The 20,030-nt window shown below is 32.3% G+C and overlaps 1 protein-coding gene across 1 annotated transcript in view; it reads left to right on the plus strand.

Annotated features, from left to right (window-relative positions):
• The window catches only part of Nckx30C (solute carrier family 24 member Nckx30C), a 700,544-nt gene that overhangs the window by 269,310 nt on the left and 411,204 nt on the right, over window positions 1-20,030 (plus strand). The gene's annotated exons all lie outside the window — the stretch shown is intronic.

The raw sequence follows: 20,030 nt of genomic DNA on the forward strand, positions 1-20,030 counted from the left end.
GTTTACTTTCTTGTCTTGTTTATTTTTATGCCCGATTTTAGGCATGTTCTGCATTTCGCATGAAAATTGGGAAATGACTTCGCACGGCCAAAATTAATTCAATTATCTACAAGAAGTTATTAAATTAAAACATATAGTTTGTAGGTGATAAATGTTTACAAACCAAAAATAAACTCCGTATTATACGATATATAATTAATTGTATTCTTTATTACGCAAAGAAAACAGTAAAACCTTCATTAGTACAGAATTAAAACTAACGCTTTAATAAATTCAATTTAACAATATTTAAATTAATTATTTATTCTCTTATAAATCCATAAATCACTAAATGCTTTGATTCAATAAACGAGTACTTTTTAATCCGTTTTTCCTTCTTTAATTTAGTAAGGTTGTTATATCCTTCCATCTCATTTTATTTCCTTACAATCTCTTCATTCTCCACATTTTTCAAATAAAATAAGCTAAGTATGATTCATGTTACCTTAAAATACGACTCGCTTGTTTATTCTACTCGCTTGTTAATAAAACTATTTCATAAATCTTGTTCTGCAATTCCAGTGAACATTTTTTCTTCATTTCTAACTGTACTGTCACCTAAATAATTCAATTCACAATGCAAAAGAACGATGTCGTTCAAGAGGTTTTCAAAACTCTTCTGTTCTGTCAATTATCTAGGGTAGGAAAATGTACGAGAACCCTTCTTGAATGTCTTATTAAGCGGTAAAACTGACGATGTATATATTTAAAAAAAATGAAAAGCTTGGCTTTACTTGATAAGCAAGTAGTAACTACAAAACAGCTATGTCGGATTATTGTACAGATAACAGGATACATATTCTCTTTGAAGTTCCACAGACAGAACTGTTACCATCCACTATAGAAGACGCAGATACGCCAAAAAAAAACTTTTACGAACGTTTTTGACTTTTTGTTATAAGAACTCGGGTTCTAATCAAAAGCCACCGATAAAAGACAGGAACCAATTATTTCGTCTTTAAGAACCATCTGAGGACGGCTTGAGACTTCTATAGCAAAAAAAAAAAACATGTCCTGGAATCGAGCAGCGTTTGGAAATATCAAGAAAAACGTTTAAGTAAACCCTGATCTAAGAATTGTGAACGGTAGTAGATGATTTTAAAGAGAAAATAAAATCAGTGTACTCTGAAGACTATAGTAAAAACAAACATTTTTTAAAATCTTATTAGAAATTTGCGTACTAAGGCAGAGATTTCACGAGAGTAAAAACTATTTAATTTTTAACAATTTCTTTTAACAAAAGTCTAAAACATTTTCACTTCCTTTCATTAAACCAAATATTTCATTAGCAGTAAATGATCCACTGAAGTTATTATTGAATTATGTATATATATTTATATATTCGGAGTTTCTGAAAAAAAGTATGTCTTAACATTTCTTACTTTGATAAACTTTTTAAATAATCAGAAAATGTGAGTTATGTTACGTGTTAGGTTTCATGTACGCAACATATGTAAGATTTCAAAAGCATATTCTATTTTTATCCAAGCTAGGCTAATCATTTCCAGCGTGACCATGACAACAGTTTCTCTCCTATTCTATTTTCCAAGAATTTAAATCAAGAACTTTCACAGAAGTAGCTAAATTCTTTATACGATCCCAGAAAAATAAAATGTAACCTCATGAAATACGAACAACCATAGTAAATCCTCATAATTTACGCACATTTGTAACCTCCAACTCAAATGCGTATAAGGTTAGTACAAAACCTGACCTTATTCTTTATCACTTTATTAAACTTGAAGAAAGAAAACTAAAACATATCTAAACAGTTGATACCCATGATGGGGTTTTCTAAAAAGTACGTTTCTGGTCTATAACGCTTCTAAAACGGAGTCTACATTAAAATTTCAGAGAATCATGGATAGATTCAACTACCTCATTTGATTCCTCTGACCACCAAATTGCGGGCAATTACACCTACTCATGTGACCGCTGACGAAATCTCCTTATTTGTGAAATTAAAATTTTTAGCGAAATTTTTATCATTACCTTGCCTAGAAGAGAATTTGAAAATCAACATGTTTGGGACGTTCATTAGATGTTGATTTCGTATCTTAGTTATGGTTTTGTACGTGTAACATATACTACTCCGTACTTCAAATCGTTTACAGTGGATCTTGGAAGATGTTTATGAGCAATACTGGGGAATATAGTCGACACGTTCTATCGCTTATGTTGTTTTACCCTATGTTTCTCTAAACGTAAACTGAACAAAACAACAGATATAAATTCGTGATTATAAATCATGTTGCCTTTTTCTTGGACAGTCACCATGTTGTAACAAATAAGTAAAACCTGCGTGGGTTATATTCATTATTGCCAAAAGTGTACTGTGTTTAGAATATAATTGCTAAGGAATGACCTCATGCAACTTTTAAAATAATAGCCATAACTTTAAAAACAAATAAAATGTTAGAAATTATCATTATCATCTCGTTGTTTGCCTGGCAGGAGGTCGGTGTTCCACCACTGTCTTCATCCGTTTCTTTCTCAAGTCTTTTCCTTCATCCCTTTGTTTCTAATTTTCAATTCATCTATTAACTTTATTCTTTTCCTTCTACTGACCTTTCCGATACAGGTGTCATGCCTGTTCTACTTCCCTTTTTTTTTATGTATTTCCCACAAAAATGGTCTTTTTCGTTTTTAATCCTATTCATCTCTTCCTTATTTTTCAATTTATCAGCTCATCTTACTTTCTCCATGTACTCATCTCAAGTCTCAATTCAAAACGTTTCCCTCTTCTTCATCGTCCATTCTTCACTTCCGTACAACAATACACTCCGTGCATAGCATTTGACATACTTCTATCCTTTAAGAGGTTTGTCCAAAATTTTAATATATAGTTATTTTTCATTCTTACTGAAAGAAAAAAGAATGCCATCTCTACCCTCCCTTTTATTTTCACTGGACATTTTTAGTCCTCTGCCACCATACTCTCCAAAAATCTGTAATTTTTACTTTTTTATTCTTTCTTGACTTGTCATAACTAAAAAATAATTTTTTTTCCGTCCATTTCTTTAGTTTTTCCTACATTTACTATCAATATATTTTCTTTCGTTCTATTCTTTAGGGCTCTTAACAATCTTTGAAGCGCGTGTGTGCCATCAATTATAATTAGACGTTAATTAGAAAACGAAAGAAAAAAAAATTTTTTTTTTTTTTTTTTTTTTTTTTTTTTTTTTTTTTTTTTTTTTTTTTTTTTTTTTTTTAATTAACGTTTTTTTAATTATCAATTAGACAGCAAACGTTATGCATCTTATTTTCTGTCCTCCTATACAGTTATTCCTGCTCCTCTTTCTTCTAATATATTCCTTTTCACATAGGATATGTTAAACAGAAATTATAAAAATTCAAAATTTAAAAAAATCTTACATCGGTTTCGAAGCGATCACCTTCAAAAAAAAAGTCGCATGTCATCTAAATAAATAATACATACATTTTGATTTTCAATTTTGAAAATTCTGATATTTCAATTACGGGACCCATTCGGCATCCTGACTTTTTGGGGAACTTAAAAGCTTATTTATTGGAGTAATTATTTACTTAAATAATTTATCCCGATAAAAACAATGTTATTCAGCAATTTATAGTTTACTAAAGAAAAAAAGTTCTGGCGATGAAGTTCGAGAAATGAAGCAAGATTCTTTAGAAATAACGTTGAATAACTCCCCATCCATAAATCCGGTTGACTTAAAACTTTGGAATTTTAAAATAAACTAAGTACCTTTGTATGGTAAAACTCAATTTCTATGTCCACAATACAAAGTCAAAAACTAAAAATGGTAAAAACTGTCTCCCCTCGTTTATTTTTTTCCAAAATTTAATTTTTTGTTTTTTATCTTAGGTGATCTTTAAACTTTGACATTTACAAAAATTTCGATATCCAAAATTGTTTTGCTACAACAGCAATAGAGTTATAGTTGGCAAAGTATAAATAAAACACAAATGTTGTAAAAAAAGTAATGATTCAATTTTTTTCAACACTGTTAAAAATATCTGTTATAAAACTATAATATTTAATAGTATGGCGTTAAACAAATACAATTAAATAAGAACCATTACAAAGAAAATGGATGACTTAAATTAATTTAGGAGTAGTGAAAGAGTTTAGCTGTTATTTAATGGATTGAGTCATCACAAAAATAATTTAAACATGACTTACATGATAAATTCGAATTCTTCTAGATCAACTCTATAAAACTTTAAGTTATGATCCAGACTTACGATCCAGAATTTTGAATTTATATGCAAAATGAATTACCAGTACATTACATGGGAAAATACTTCAAGGTTACAAATTTCCTTTTTAAGATAAATCATCTTTTACTGATTATTAAATTAACATTTTCCTTTGTTTTCTAAAGACTATATTAAAAAGATACTGCAAAATTTCACTTATGTAACTACGCGGAAGATGGTGAAATTAAAAAAAAGTCAGTAAAGGTCTTTAAAATTATATAAATAATTTTTTTACTTAAAGTATATTTTTAATGCCTGTGGTTATGTTTGACAGTAGTACATCCTTTCCAATAAATATAATTTTTCTCCTTGCATGAGCATCGTCTACCCTTGCTTATCTCAACCTTTTTACTCATATTTTTTCAATAAGCACTCCAATATCTTAATATTTATTACATTGTCATTTTTTAATTCTATAATTTTCATAATTTATTTATTCTAATTTATTTTTACGTATATTTTTATGATTAATTAATTTATAAATTTTAAAGCATAAATTTATGCTGTGGTAAAACATAAACAATAAATTAAAGAAAACTCTTATCTTTAGTCTTTGTTGTTAGCTCTCACATTTTAAAAACTAAATCACACTTCCTCACATTAGCGTGTGTTTTGACACGCGCGTGTGTTTTATGTAATAAACGTCAGAAGTATTTAGAATGAAAAATATATAAAAACGTAAAAAAATAAAATACAGTAGAATTTTGTGAGAGATGTTAAGGTCGAAAAGATTAGATGAAAGAAATATAAAGGAAAAAAATAATAAAAGAATTTTAGTCGGTATACATGTGTACGCATGCATTGCGTGTCTAACTTACGTTTGAGAATATCTATGCTTCCAGCACTTTTATAAGCATTCAATCAACAGTATGCAAGAATAAAGAAGAATAAAGAAGGAAAGAGATAGATACAGACTTAGAGAGACAAAGAGAAAAGATCATATGATATAAAATGAATAACTGCACTTGAGAAACAAAATAGAAGTCTCGCTTCCATTCAAATAATGTCTCTATTTTTCCTTGCCTTTTTTACTAATCGATATACTGAATAAAAAAAAAACTTCACTTTCTCTCTCTCATATCTTTAAATTTTATAACTACTTTTTTCTTTTTCCTTAATGTGTAGGTTGCAATCTGTTCAACTATTGAACATCCTAACCACCGTAGGGGAAGACACCCATCTTGAGACGATTCCGGTCACCACACCAACCCCCGTTCCTAATCCGGATGGGATTTAACGGAGGTCGTCTTTTGTCCCTCTAACTGATATCACATATCACAGTCATCAGCCAGGCCTCAGTTGGGATGCCACCGATGTAAATGCCTCGGTAGACATTTACATCAGTGAATTTTAACTCAGCCTTTGCCTTCGCTGTTGGCTTCTTTTGAACATCATCTCTGTCTTACATCGTTGCCCTCTGAACAAGATAACCGAGTTCACGGAAGCACGAACCTCGTACCTTGTTCAATACTTTAAACAAGCTGTGAGCGACTGTAAATTTCTCATATTTTACGAGTCTATTTCAGTAACAATAATGCACACCAAAAGAAATGTTGATCGAAACAATGAAATTTAGACCTAGTTCCCTTAGTGATCTCAACATGACCAATTTTAAGCCTTTAACTATATTGCAACTACTGTATCCGTTCTGGTCTACCAGGGAGAAGAGGGCAGAACTCTTACTCCCACTCAGGTCCATCGCAGAGTCCCGCGTGACATTTGGTGCTACACCTCTCAGCTGCATGGAAACCATGCCCTCGGCGGTCCAGTCGCCGTCCCGCCAACAGCAATTCTGCTACTTTACTTCCAAACATAAGTCAAGCAAACCGAGGCTCGATGCCTATCCGCCTACCTTCGGTCAATCAACTGTCCAGGCGGACTCTAGCCACCTGGGTACTACTCTATTTATACCCTCTCAGCTGATCTGCACAGTGCAAGGAAACGTAAAAAGCCAGCCTCCATGGTCCATTCTCTTCGAGTCTTTCAATTGAACCGTAGATCCAGAAAGGAATTTACTCTCTCTAAAAATGTTAGTACATTCAGCCTCGTACCGTGGACAGACATAAAGAACATGTTCCACAATATCATCAACACTACAGTCCGATCAGAGGCCCAAAACGACCAAACAAAACCTAGCCAAACTTTTCCTAAAGGCACCATGTCCCGAGAGAAATTGTGTCATATACCGATTGGGGAAAACTCACCTAATCGCTTGCAAACCTCTAAAATCTGGGAAATCTCGGAAATCATGCGTATATTGACTAGTAGAATATTCATTCCGCCTAACTTGTCAAGATTCTTACTTAACCATGGTTTTCAATCTCTTCCACACGTGCAGGAGTAAGAAGGCCCTCCTTCTTAGAAATATAACGATTGCTACGCTCCGTAGTTAGGATATCAATTGATCTCGTGCAGGTGATTACAGAGACTGCCTTTCGCGAGACAATTCTGTAGCTCCCAACAACCGCTAACAGAAGAAGTTGCTGGGCTCGTAATATAATATCCCAATATCATTGAAATTGCAGACGATGAGCGCAGGCAGGCGCAGCATACAACAGTATGGCCTCACAGACACCTTTGTAGAGAATCCGCATGGTACGGAAATTCATCCCCTCAATCGGGATGGATGACTCTACAAACACCAAAGAAGTCATTAATAGCCTTCCTTGCGACAAATTGAAGGTGCTCCCTGAATTGAAGTTTCTCATCGAGGATTACACCTAGATACCTTTGAACGGTAACATACCTTATGGAAATGCCACCCATCACTCGCGGATGACGAGTTGCGGCTAGACGGTATTTCAAAAACATCATAGTGGGTTTCTCTGTACTGAAAACTTATACTGAAGACTTCACAATCTTAGTACCTTACATGCTTGGGTCGCTCTGAATTCTATCTTTTTCCGCGTGTTCTCTCGACCAGCAGCAACCCATCGTCGGCATAAATGAAAACTCGGCAGCCACCGGGCAACCTCAATCGCGTCAGAGAGTCGAATTCGTCAATCCAGACGGGGGTACCTAGAACACTGCCCTGTGAACAACCTTTTGACGAGGGCTTTCTTACTTTCAAACCTCCGTCAAGAAGGACAACGGTTCTGTTGCTGAAATAGCTCGAGAATGTCTCTATCTCATTTCGCATGCAACTACGCTGCTGTAACTGAAAAAACGCAGAGGGCCACCACAGGTTATTAAAGGCCTTGGATATGTCCAAAAAGACGGCAAGTACATATTTACACTCACTGGCCGAAGCTAAATCTGTCACCCTAAGAATTGCGTCTTCTGTGCCCTTCCCAGGGTGAAAATCATACTGGACTGGTCGTTCATTAGCAATCGATTTGAAATTAATCTACTATTAATGCGGAGGTACAGGACCTTCTGGAAAACTGGAGAAAACAGGCAAGAGCATCAGAGGCCGGTAAGAACTTACGTGGGGTCCTTGTCGCCACCTTTGAAGAGCAGTTTTAACTCACCACGTTTTCAATAAGCTGGGAAATACCCATCTAAAAGCATTCTATTAAATGTCCTAGTAAAGGGAGAAAGAATCACTGTAAATTTCTGAACAATAAATTTCACGGTGATATAATTATATCCGGGGGCTTTACTCCTAACCAGGCTACAGATCACTTGACATACCTCCGCCTCAGTGATCTCACAAGACGGAATCTCAGATTGAAAACCTACCATTTCTCTTCCGACACGTCGATAATATGAGGTTTCATCAACCTCAGAAGCATCAGGAAGCAGATCGTTCATCAGAAGAGTGAGGACATGATCCTTATCTATAACAACTCCATCCTGGGTCGAGAGAGCCGACAGAAGAATGTCTTTTTTTATGCTCAATAACTCTATAAGCAACACCCCATACGTCCTTAACTCCCTGCTCTTGTAAAAAAGAGCGCCAGGAATCACGCTAGTAGATCTAACCTTATGAAAGTACTTGGTTCTTTTCCGACGATAGTCCGCTAACAAGACTGCACGCCGATATCAGGATCACCCTCACATTGTGCGACTCTCCTGAGCCTACCCACAGTCCGCTTCATCGCAGTCAAGTCCCAAGTCCACCAACCAGCAACTTTCTCTCTACCCGTATCTCGGGGAATGGAATGGTCAGAGGCTTCAACTACCGCAGAAGAAAATCTTTCTGCCAGTTCATTTAACTGGAGCTCATCGGGCAAAAACCCGAAGTCTGGCTGCAAGAATATTAGAAAACGTGGGCCACCCGCCTATGCAAGAAACGCCCCTGCTGAAAGGGTCGTACCCCCTATAAACATCGCGCAGCCCAAATACTATTAGTCGCGCAATCATCGACTAATAACCAGTTATGACTCCTACCAGGGATATCCTTACCAATGTTAACATCGAGATTAGTATCTCGGAAGGCCCTTCGCTCCTAAATCGTGCCGGCGAAAGTAGTCAGCTTGTCGGCAACATTGAAAAAATCGAAGTTATGCTGCACGATGAAACCTTCAATCAATTTGCCGCCATCATCCATGATCCCACTGTGCCAAAGAGGCGATTTGGCATTCACATCAGCACCTATCAGAATCGGACAGCCAGCTACCAGCTTAATAACTCTATCCCATCACTCTAAATGCTGTTCCGTGGGATCTCTGTACTGAAATTACGAATTAACAACGACTAGATCCAAACCTTTCATAGCCAACTTGACAACAACATAGTGCGTGTCTGAGGCCTGCCGTATGAAAACACTATCTAAAGACTTTCTGCACAGAACGGCGGATTTACTGTCACCAACGAAAAATATTTTTCCATCTTTGGAAACTTGGGAGATCACCAGGCCAAGGGTCGTCTCATATCCTTCTGCCACAACAGAAAGGACGTCTTTTGTCCTTGGACTTGTCACGGGGACTTGTACCATTTACATACTGATGTCAGGCTCGCTAACAGGTTCCGCAAGATGTCGTTAAGTCCGTATATGTGTCTGCGCCCTACCGACTATACCTCCTATCCACCGGTCCTCTCTCGAATCCATTCCCGCAGTTAAGCTTGCGCTGGCCCGGGAGATGCCTTAAGGGTCCAGGGATCCGGAGTATCCGTGCTTTATCAATATACATTTTGTTTTCAATATACATGCTACTAGCTGCACTACCTTGTCCCATTCCGATCTTCCTGTTAGCATGTATCTAACTATTGCTTCTGGAGAAAGCCAGTTTAACCCGAGGTTTTGTCTAACCGCTTCCCACCGATAACATAAGTAAATATTGCGCTCAACCGTGTCTTTAAGGTCGTAGAACCCGCATGCTGGAGATGTTTTCCTGCCGAAGCGATGTAGGTAGGCCTCAAACTCCACAGCTCTACAGTTAATACTATTCTCAGGAAAGTAAATATTAAAAACAGAAAAAAAACTGAAATCTACCCAGGGATAGAAAACTTAAACGAATCATAAAATTCTAGTCTTGAAAATATTCAAACATTCGTTTAAATAATCTCTCTTAATAAAGCAAAGAAACAGGTTACAATTTATTTTTAACTCTCCTTAATTTCTATAGGTTCTCTTCAAATAAACTGCAACTTAAATTATAATTTTTAATACGATATAAAATTACATTATTTTCTCTGAAGAGTTAGTATGATATAACTTTTCAAAGAAAAATTCTTTCTTTGGTGAAGAATATTGTAAATACTTTTGAGAAATAAAGATTGACGTATTGATTTAAAAATTTATTATTTAACATTTCACTTTTATATTTTTGTTAAATTTTTACGCTATTTTTTATTCATAATTTATAAAAAAGATTACTGCACAACACAATTACTATACTTATTTATGCACAAAATATTTTTTATCATTTAAACATTTTCTTATACTTATTTCATTTTTATATACATTACCAATTATTTCTTTTTTTAACTTTTTTCTTCAAATATTAAACTTTTATTGTAAGTTAATGGTTATTATAAATAATAAGTATTAATTAATAAAGATATTTTTTTCTTAGTAGTAGCTTTAAAAACTCTACTGGTCGTACCGTTAAATGGTTTGTATATCAATTATTTACTCGGATAAAATACTTGATATTTTTACTCGGAAAAAAACCAAGAATTTTTAAGGAGTCATCCCTAAAAGAAATATATGCCCTTTTGTGAATGACTCTTTCATTAGAAAAACTAATTTATTAATAGTATATATAAACACAAAACTTTTCTTTAATAAAAACATCCTTTCATTCCAATAAAAAAATAAAAACTTCGAAATAAAGACTCCCAGTAATTTGGAGTAAACTCAAACAATTCTTTGGGTGGGTCTGTTATCTCAATTCAAGAGGGAAAAATCATTCGTTTATTATTATTGTTATTACTAACAACTTCTACTAATCCTTGATTCTATTTTATTGGAATTTTCTATCATATTTAATTATTCCTACTAGGTCCAAGAGAGAGGATTAAGAAATTATACAATTATTGTTGTTTTTATGAGAAGCGGCTCTTTGGCGATGAATGTGTAAAGAAAACTTATATTTTATCTCCTATCGCTGTACCAAAAAATTCAGTCTAAAACTGCATTACTTGTTCAAGTAATTCTCAATCCCCCCGCAATTAAATCATCTTTTAATAATTACACACTAATTTAAAAAGTAATGGATTTAAAAAATGTTCATAACAGAATCAAAATCACTAATAAGACACGTTTCGTAGAAGTTGTAGTTTTGTCATTTTTTTTAATTGATAGTTACCAATTTATTTTTACTTAATTATATAAAAAATAATAATTTTGACCGTACATATAGTAATGAATAAAATTAATTAAATAATATACTTATTGCTTACATTTAATTTTCTAATCATTTGGCACCGTTGATATTAATACAATTGCATAAATTAAATTTCCATTTACCAACAATTTAAAAAGGTGTAAATACTAGAACTTTCAAAGCTGTTACTCCATCTTCCGGGATTTTCTAAAAGATGTTAATTTAAATTCAAATCAATAATCGTTTTTAAATTCGAAATAATGAAAATAACAGTGAATAGAACTGTTATAAAAATTTACTATAAAACTATCATATTGTTGCAAAATAATAAAATCATAGACGCAAACATCTTACAAACATGACATTACTGTCTTATTGGCGTACAAATTAATTTTATTCTTGACGACCGAGTATTATAAATGTAACAGTTTAATTTAAAAACGATTATTGATTTGAATTTAGATTAACATCTTTTAGAAAATCCGTGAAGATGAAGTAACAGCTGTAAAAGTACTAGGATTTACACTTTTTAATTTGTTTGTAAGTAGAAATTTAATTTATACAATATACTTATTGTAACATTAATAACTTCACTCAGACTTATAATTTCGGTTTCGTATTAAATAAAAACGAATTAAAGCTATGATTTTATATTTTTAATTGTATTTAAATCCATTAAACAGAGCTTTTGTATTTTGGAAATAATAAAGGTATGTGTATATATCTTATTTTAATTTGCTCTTATAAATATAAATATTTAAAAAAATAAATATCAATTGAATATATGTTTATAAATAATTCTCGCATAAATTTACGCAAAAAAAATCATACATAAATCTTTACTAGGTAAATGTACATAATATATTTGGCTGTCGATAACTTTTTCCGTATATAGGTCAATAAAACAAAAGACACAGTGCTGATTGTCTTTATGTCTTTAATCATAATTACTTTATTGATATTCTTATAAAGTAGTCTTTAATTAGCTTCCTGAAAAAAACCAAGTTATTTAGGATAATGCATATAAGTGTATGAAACTCTAAAATCGAAGATATAACCCGTAAGCGTGTTACGGAATAAAAGGGGTTGTGTCACGTTTTGTTATCAAACTCAAGACCATTTACGGGACCAGTCAAATACAAAGTATTCAGGTTGTGGATTTATATCTACTTTTTCATTGCTTTTTATTCTGAAATTTCTCACTACTCTAACCCCTTTCACATAAATCCTTTGCTACATTCTATTTACATCTAAACTTAGGGATTTTCTCTGTTTAAAAATCTGAAATAGAAGAAATACATAAATCATTAAATATCGTGCAGATATAAATCCCCACCGCTTACAATATCCACATTTTTTTTCCAAGTTCGTTTCACAAGTCCAAACCGTACTATCTTGTCCGTTTTTATTAGTCCACTCGTTCATCATCTCAGCGTTCTCATTTTAATTACCACTAATAAAAATAATATTATAAACGCAAGTTAAAAATTAAATTATACTTTCGTAAAAAGGACGTCGCAAAATATCTATCGTTCCGACGTTAGCTTTAGTTTTTAATTCGCTATCATTTTTTTTTTTTTTAATTATAAAGCAGATCAATTTTATGAATAGAACCGGTTTTTATCGATCAAAATACTTATCCCACAATTCCTCATTTTAAAAATTATATTACTGAACTGATTGTTTAAAGAACAAATAACCCAATAAAAAAAAGATGAATTTCTATACACGAATGAAAATTTAATAAAATTTATATTTATTTGTAAAAGAAAATTTTATACAGCGTATTGTAGTCATAACAAGTTTTTTTTACCTCAGGTAAGTATAATTTTTTTTTGTAATTGTATATGCGAATGATTCGAATGCGCCTGACGGCTTTGATTTCAGAAATATTTTTTTAATTGTTTATTTTATTGTACGTATGCATGAAAGCTGTATAAATAGATTTTTAAAACGTAAAGATTTATTAATATTTTATTTATTTACTGTTTAGTTGTATATTTATGCATTTTAATAAATTAAAATCATTGAAATTTAAAAAAAAAGAAGCTTTTTACGTGTTTCGAATGTTAGTTAATTAATATAATTATTATTCTAAAATAGTATGTTTTTAATTTTTAGTTGATATAGATAGATCGACTAACATGAGAAGCAAAGAATCTCTTCTAAATGTACAGAATTTATTTTTTATAGTTTTAATTTAAATTAGCTCAATAACTTATGAATAAGTCGATGCAAAAATTTGTACGTGTAAAAACTAAACAATTATTTTTTTTTAAAAAGCATTAAGAAACAGAAAGTAAAAATATTAGAGGTATAAAACGTTATTTGATGAGTACTTATGTTTCCTGACAGGTAAGTATAGTATCTCAGTAGTCAATATATATTATAGATTGTCATTTATCTTGTCAAATAGGAACAATTGATAGAATGAATCGAAGTAGAGTCCTGGTTTTAAGTAACAACACATCAAGATAAGCTAGATGAGTTCCTTGGGATAAGATAAGATGAGCTAAATAATAGGATAATTAGATGAGTTACATCAATCTCAGTTTTGGATAACAAATTTCTATTTCGCCATCAGAAGAGACTCAAAATAAAGCATACAACAAACAGATTCATCCGATTTCTAAAGGCTTTATTCACCTTACGGTGAATTATAAAATACAGGTTAGAGTATGAAATTTTATTTACAATTTTCACAAATGCCCAATATATTCTCCTCCCGATCTACGGCGTACATGTACATATACGATATTAAAACTCGTTCCGTACTTGAGCGATTATGTATGTGTTACTGCAGCCACTGCTGTTATGTCGTTTCGCAGTTTGTCCGAATTTTCTAGAAGAAGGGAAACATAGAATGAATCTTTCACAGACATCCGCAGGAACAAGTCACAGGAACTTAGATCAGGCGATCTCGGGATCCAGTGATGAAAAGACAAATCGGCAGGCCTCATCGTTGGGGAAGCTAATTGTTAAGAAATGTTTGAACTTACAGAATCCAGTATGTTGGTACTAGGTCCTACTGGAAAAGGATTATCAGAATATGCTTGTAATTGTGGGAAAAGCTAGTTCTACAATATTTCCATGTAAGATTCCTGTAAAACTGTTTTCCATAAAAAAATTACTGACCATAAACTTTTTTTGGGAAACTGTGCAGAAGATATTGATTTTTGGCGAGTCTCTCTCGAGCTCGACTTTTTAATATGGCGGCTCTGATCCTAATATTCTTACATTATGGTAGTTCACCTTTTCGTCTAGATAAAACGTGGCCTCACAATTGAACTTTAAGCATGAAATAAAAGTGTTAGTTATTTTTCCTTAATGAAGGCGATTTCCTAAAACTCCACTAGTCGATTTTTATCATCTCTGCCGAGGGCTTGTATCTATAGTATCTTGTACGGTTTGTATAACAAACGTAGGTACAAAACGTGTTAGATAATTATATGAAGAACTCTTGGTGATACGAGTAGACTTTCTTGGGCTACGTACAAAACTCTGTTGGACGCCCTCAAAATATTCGTCCGAAACACCGAAGCGACCTGCGGATTTCCCTTTTCACAAACATCCTGTTACTTGAAGTCGTTGGTACCAATGTCGAACGCTATGAGAAGTAGGAGGTGCATATTAGTCAATGAAAATCAGGCTGTACAACTACGGGCTCACAATTGTAAAAGCAACGTACACAGAATACTTTCTGTTGCGGTGCCACTCTCTTAACGCACACTGTAGAGAACACCTTACAAGAGAGACAATTTTTTTTAAATTCTTTTTTAACCTCGGGGAGCACCGTTCATATACTGCTTCATGGATGAGATGGATGACAATTTTTGTAGCGTGTGAAAAATGCCATGTCTGACCGAGATTCGAACCCAGGACCTCCGGAGGAAAGGCCGAGATGCTACTACTCGCGCCACTGAGACCGGCAAAAGAGACACCTACGGGGAGCTAAATGTAACTTTAGAATCCCCTCTCTAATATGCTTTATGCTTCGTTCGTTAGTGATGATTGGTTGCCGAGTTAAAGCCTTTTGAATTCGGATGAATCTTTTTGATATATTCTGTGTTATATAACGTGAAGATTATGGAGTAATTCAATATAGAATAAAAAAAAAACTTAATACAACTTTCAACCGAGTCTTTCGTTTCATTCGCTTTGAAATAAGATGCTCTGTCATGAAAAAATAAACCCATCATTTCGACCCGACAGTCATACCAATTAAGTTATATTTAAATAGAGTATTTTCTACCAATTTTCTATTTTCATAAGTAAATTCATTACAATGGTAAAAGGGGTAATTGGGGGAAATTATATTTTATTTACGAAAACTTTTATGTTAGTTTATAACATAAACCGACCAGAAAAGAGTAAAAAATTCAAACCCTATTACGTGCTTAAAATCCGATATTTTATCATCACCATGGGCCATTTGTGTTTTTGGATTAACAGTTTTCTGGTTTTTTGATAATTTTTTAAGTTATGATTATTTTCATGTAGGAATGATTGTTATAAAAATTTAAAAGACCTTTTATATCAGTTTTAATGAGCTGATTAAGAAAATGCATGTATTAATTAAAAAAATAATTATTATTATAAAGGGAATGAAAGCATATTTAAAGAAAAAAAATATTTTAAAATAATTGTTATATTAAATGATGTGGAGAGGAAATATATCTGTGGCTATCATTACCTAATACGATGGACTACACAGTTCCTACTAATTAACTGCTACTGTCTAAGACAATGCATCAACTAACTATTTTCTTAAGAGTTAAGAGTTACTGCACACTACTCGCGGTGCCACTAAATATTAAATCACACTTTTATTTTTTTTAAATCAATTCATTGTAACGTAATAACGGTTGCTTTTCATTATTATACTTTCTTACACAGCTTATCAAAAAGAACATACCATGCTAATATTTTTAAATAAATTAAATTAGTGAATTAGATATAAGATATAAGATATAAGATATAAGGGTAGACCTTCCTATTGTAACCGTTATTATTAAGCTTTAAACATAAAGAGTTATGTTTAAATTTTATTCGTGGTGTAGTGTAGTAGCACGAATAATACGAATGGTATAGTAGGTTAAATTATATAAAAGCGTTAGTGCTCAATATTACGTAACAGCTGATCCGGTTTATAGAATTCCCATTAATGATAACGACAGTATTTCTGTTGTTCATAAAAATAAATTTCTGGATGTTTTATTATAAGATAGCTTCTCGTGGGATAATCAAATTAATTTCATTCGTAAAAAAAAAAATCAACCGTACTGTTTAGCTTTGAAATGCCTTAAAAAACACTAAGTTCGTCATGGTTATTAATTATCTATTATTACTCTTACATTCTCGTATAAAGTACAGCGTCATCTCTTGCAGCTACCTCAGAAAGTCATAAAGAGTTTCTAAATACAAAAATCTGCCGTGAGATCTAGCATGAGCATAGATTGTAGAGATCTATATTATAAAATGAAATATATTAATTTATCCTTGTGTTTATATCTATTAAAGTGCAATCTTGGCTAAAAAAGACTGATAACTTATTCTTAAAAGTAACAGTATTCACCTTTGCCAAAGGAGGCAATGGAACTGTTTTCATTTAACTCGATACTATTCTTCGGATTTTGAGAAAGAGCCTTATTATGCTTTCGTAGCAATTTTTAATAAATTGCCGAACCGTTTGAAAAATCTTCCCACTAATTTATTTAAAATACAATTAAAAGATCTTATTTTACAGAAACAATATTAATTTGTAGATGAATTTTTAAATAATACTAATTAAAAGGACCAAAAAATTCCATGATTTTTCTGGATCTGGTTCAATGAATACATAATTATGTGCTCAAAATAATTTTCAATAACAGTTTCTGAATTGTGAATTTTTTATATTATTTTTTTACGTTTACCATACTTACCTTAACATTTTTTCATGTATTGTAATTAAATAATTAAAATAAACTTTAAAGATATTTTTTTTTATCTGAATAAATTATTTTTATAATTATAAACTACCTTAAATCAGAAAATTTTATAAAAATTGGAGAATTAAATTTTAATAAACGAAGTGACTACATATTAAAAAATGGAAAAGATTTTAAGATGTCATTAGGATATCTTTAATGCAGTGATTCTCAACCTTTTTAGCTCCACGACTCCCAAAGTACTTATTAGTTTTAACCTAGTTAAAACTATTTAGCCGCAATGATAGGGGCGGGTATGAACATGCATGCTTGTATGTAATTTACAGGTTTTAACTTGATCAGTACTTGCTTCTCGTAATTTGCTCTGCTTGCATAATATTCACTCACTGTAATAGCGGCATGTTTGAACATGCACATTGTACGTTTGAACACGTCGTGTTCTCAGAAGCATAAAATAGGTGTAAGAAACTGCAGAATGTAAGTTTAGTTTCGAATGAGAAGCGCGTGTCTGATACCTTTATTTAAGTTTTTAAAGGCATAATTTCATTGAAAATAATAGCAATTGAGGTTTCGGTTTTTTAATGTGTGGTCAAACGGTTTAACTGGTTTTTTTTTCAATTAAATTCTTATGCAAAATGGATAGATTTGTTAAACAACGAAGTAAACCTTCTACATTCAGTGAATCGCTTGGTAAAAAATGAACAATAAGAGTTATTGAAATTATGGTTTTACCACATTGGATGGAAAACCATAGTGCGTTGTTTGCTTTTATGTCCTCTCCCATGAAAGCATGAAGCCATCAAAATTAATTCGACATTTGGAAACTAAAAATCCGGATCATAAAAGAAAACCCTTGAAATTTATTGAAAGAAAATTACATGCTTTGAGAAATCATCAAGCTTCTATTTGTAAATCAAGCCAAACTGAAAAAAGAACATTTGAAGAATCTTATCTGATAGCATTAAAAGTAACTATGATGTCTAAACCCCATACAATCACATAAAACCTAATATTGGCTGCTGCAATTGATATGATCAGTGTTTTAATAGGAGTAGAAGAAGAAAACAATTGAAAAAACTCAGCTTTCTAACGACACATTAACAAGGCGAATTGATAATATGACTGCCGATATTTGCGGTCATATAATTCAGCGAATGAGTTCAAGTGAATTTTTTATTATTTAATTTGATAACCAATAAATGTGGCAAAAACTTTACAGTTCTTATATTTTATGAGATATGAAAGCAACAGGAACAAATCAAAGAATATGTTGTTTTGCAAATTAATACCTGATCATGCAACAGGCCACTGTCTTTCTGATGACAATTCTTCTTCATGAAGCTATTAAAAAGTATAACATAGATTGGACAAAATGTATTACCATGTAGTGACGGTGCAAAGGCAGTAACAGGAAAGAACGATGTATTTCTTTAAAAAAATTAAAAGATCGTCTTACAAGGGTTTAGTATGTCTATGAAGGGCTTCCTTCATAGACATACTCTTGCAAAAAAAAATATACCCGTAAATCTCAAACAAATTCTTGGTAAAGCTATAAAAATGGTTAATTTCAGTAAAAGTCGATCGTTACAGAATACGCTGTTTGCTAGACTACGCGATGAAAAGGGCGAAAAGAAAAGAATGTCTTCTTTTCCATACAGAAGTCAGATGGTTAACGCGGGAGGAAAGTAAACGGGTTAATTGGAAAAACCAATAAACGGGGTTAATTGGAATTTCAAGATGAATTAATAATGTTTATCTACGATAAAAGTAAACTGTATTCTCAATATTTTTATACAATAATATGTTGCTGTTGACTTACTTAGCTGGTGTATTTTTGCATTTAAACGACTTCAATGTGAATATACAAGGACGTGGTAAAAATATTTTATTAATGACAGACAAAGTTCATGCTTTCATTAAAAAGCCAAAAAGTTTCAATTTCAAAGCAAAAATTTTGATATGTTTCCATTCACTTTCGATTATATTGAGAAAAATTTGGATGAAGAATACACTTCTTCACCACAGTTTGGATAGCATGAAGATGCATTTGAGAGAGTTAAAAATTCAGTTGACGGAGTATTTCCCGGAAGATAAAAATGATTTCTCAAAGTGATCGCTATTGAATCCACTTGGTGAAAACGTTGTTTCACATAAGTTACCAGTTAAAAATCACGACCAGGTCATCGAAATATATGCCGATAAAACGTTACAACTACAATTCACATCTGTAATTTAGGTACGTTTTGGCTTGTTCGTCGAAATGAATATGGAAATTTAGTCGCAGAAGCATTGAAAATATTAATCCCTTTCACCATGTCTTACCTGTGTAAAAAGGGCTTTTCGTCTATGCTTGCGCTAAAAACTAAATATAGGCATCATCTTTTATCACTTAAAAACAATTTGCTTTTGTGTGGTTTTAACATATAGAAGATCCAGATATAGAGAAACTTTTAAATAAAAACAAACGCAACCATCTCATGATGGTTGCGTTTGTCTCTAATGGAAATGATGATGCTATCTCTAATGAAAATGATTTACGTGTAAAGTTGTAGGTTTACTTCGCGACCCCCAGGAAGAGAAACGCTGCATTATATAAATTTACTGCATTTAGTTATTTTTTAAACAAGAATTTTTATTGAAGTTCTTATTTTTAAAAACGTTAGTGTAACAGAATAAATTGTAAATTTTTCCTAAGAATCCACATTTAAGTTACTTTACTATAACCTTTTGACATAACAATAATATAAGACGATGGGTTGAAAAGTGCCTTCTTTTCTTTCAAGTAGGCTACATTTTCACGATCACTCATCTCCGTTACAGTTAGATCGGTCGTCAGATTACTGTATTTTAGTTTAGGCTGTAAGAAAAAAATTTAAACATGTATAGGTTGTCTCACGAAGGAGATGTTCAAAAACTGAAAATAAGAAAAATATTCACATGAACATGAAGCTGCAAACGCTTTCTTTTCGAGTTAAAAATTGCGATAAATTTTATCCTGATATCTTCTCTAAAGATAAAATGAAGCCGTACTGAATAATTTATCTTCACTGAATTCTTCGAAGAAATTACGTTGAGCCAGACCGAGGATATTATTAAAATACAGGCC

This window comes from Lycorma delicatula, chromosome 3, assembly GCF_047948215.1.
Source record: "Lycorma delicatula isolate Av1 chromosome 3, ASM4794821v1, whole genome shotgun sequence".
Classification (NCBI taxonomy): Eukaryota; Metazoa; Arthropoda; class Insecta; order Hemiptera; family Fulgoridae; genus Lycorma; species Lycorma delicatula.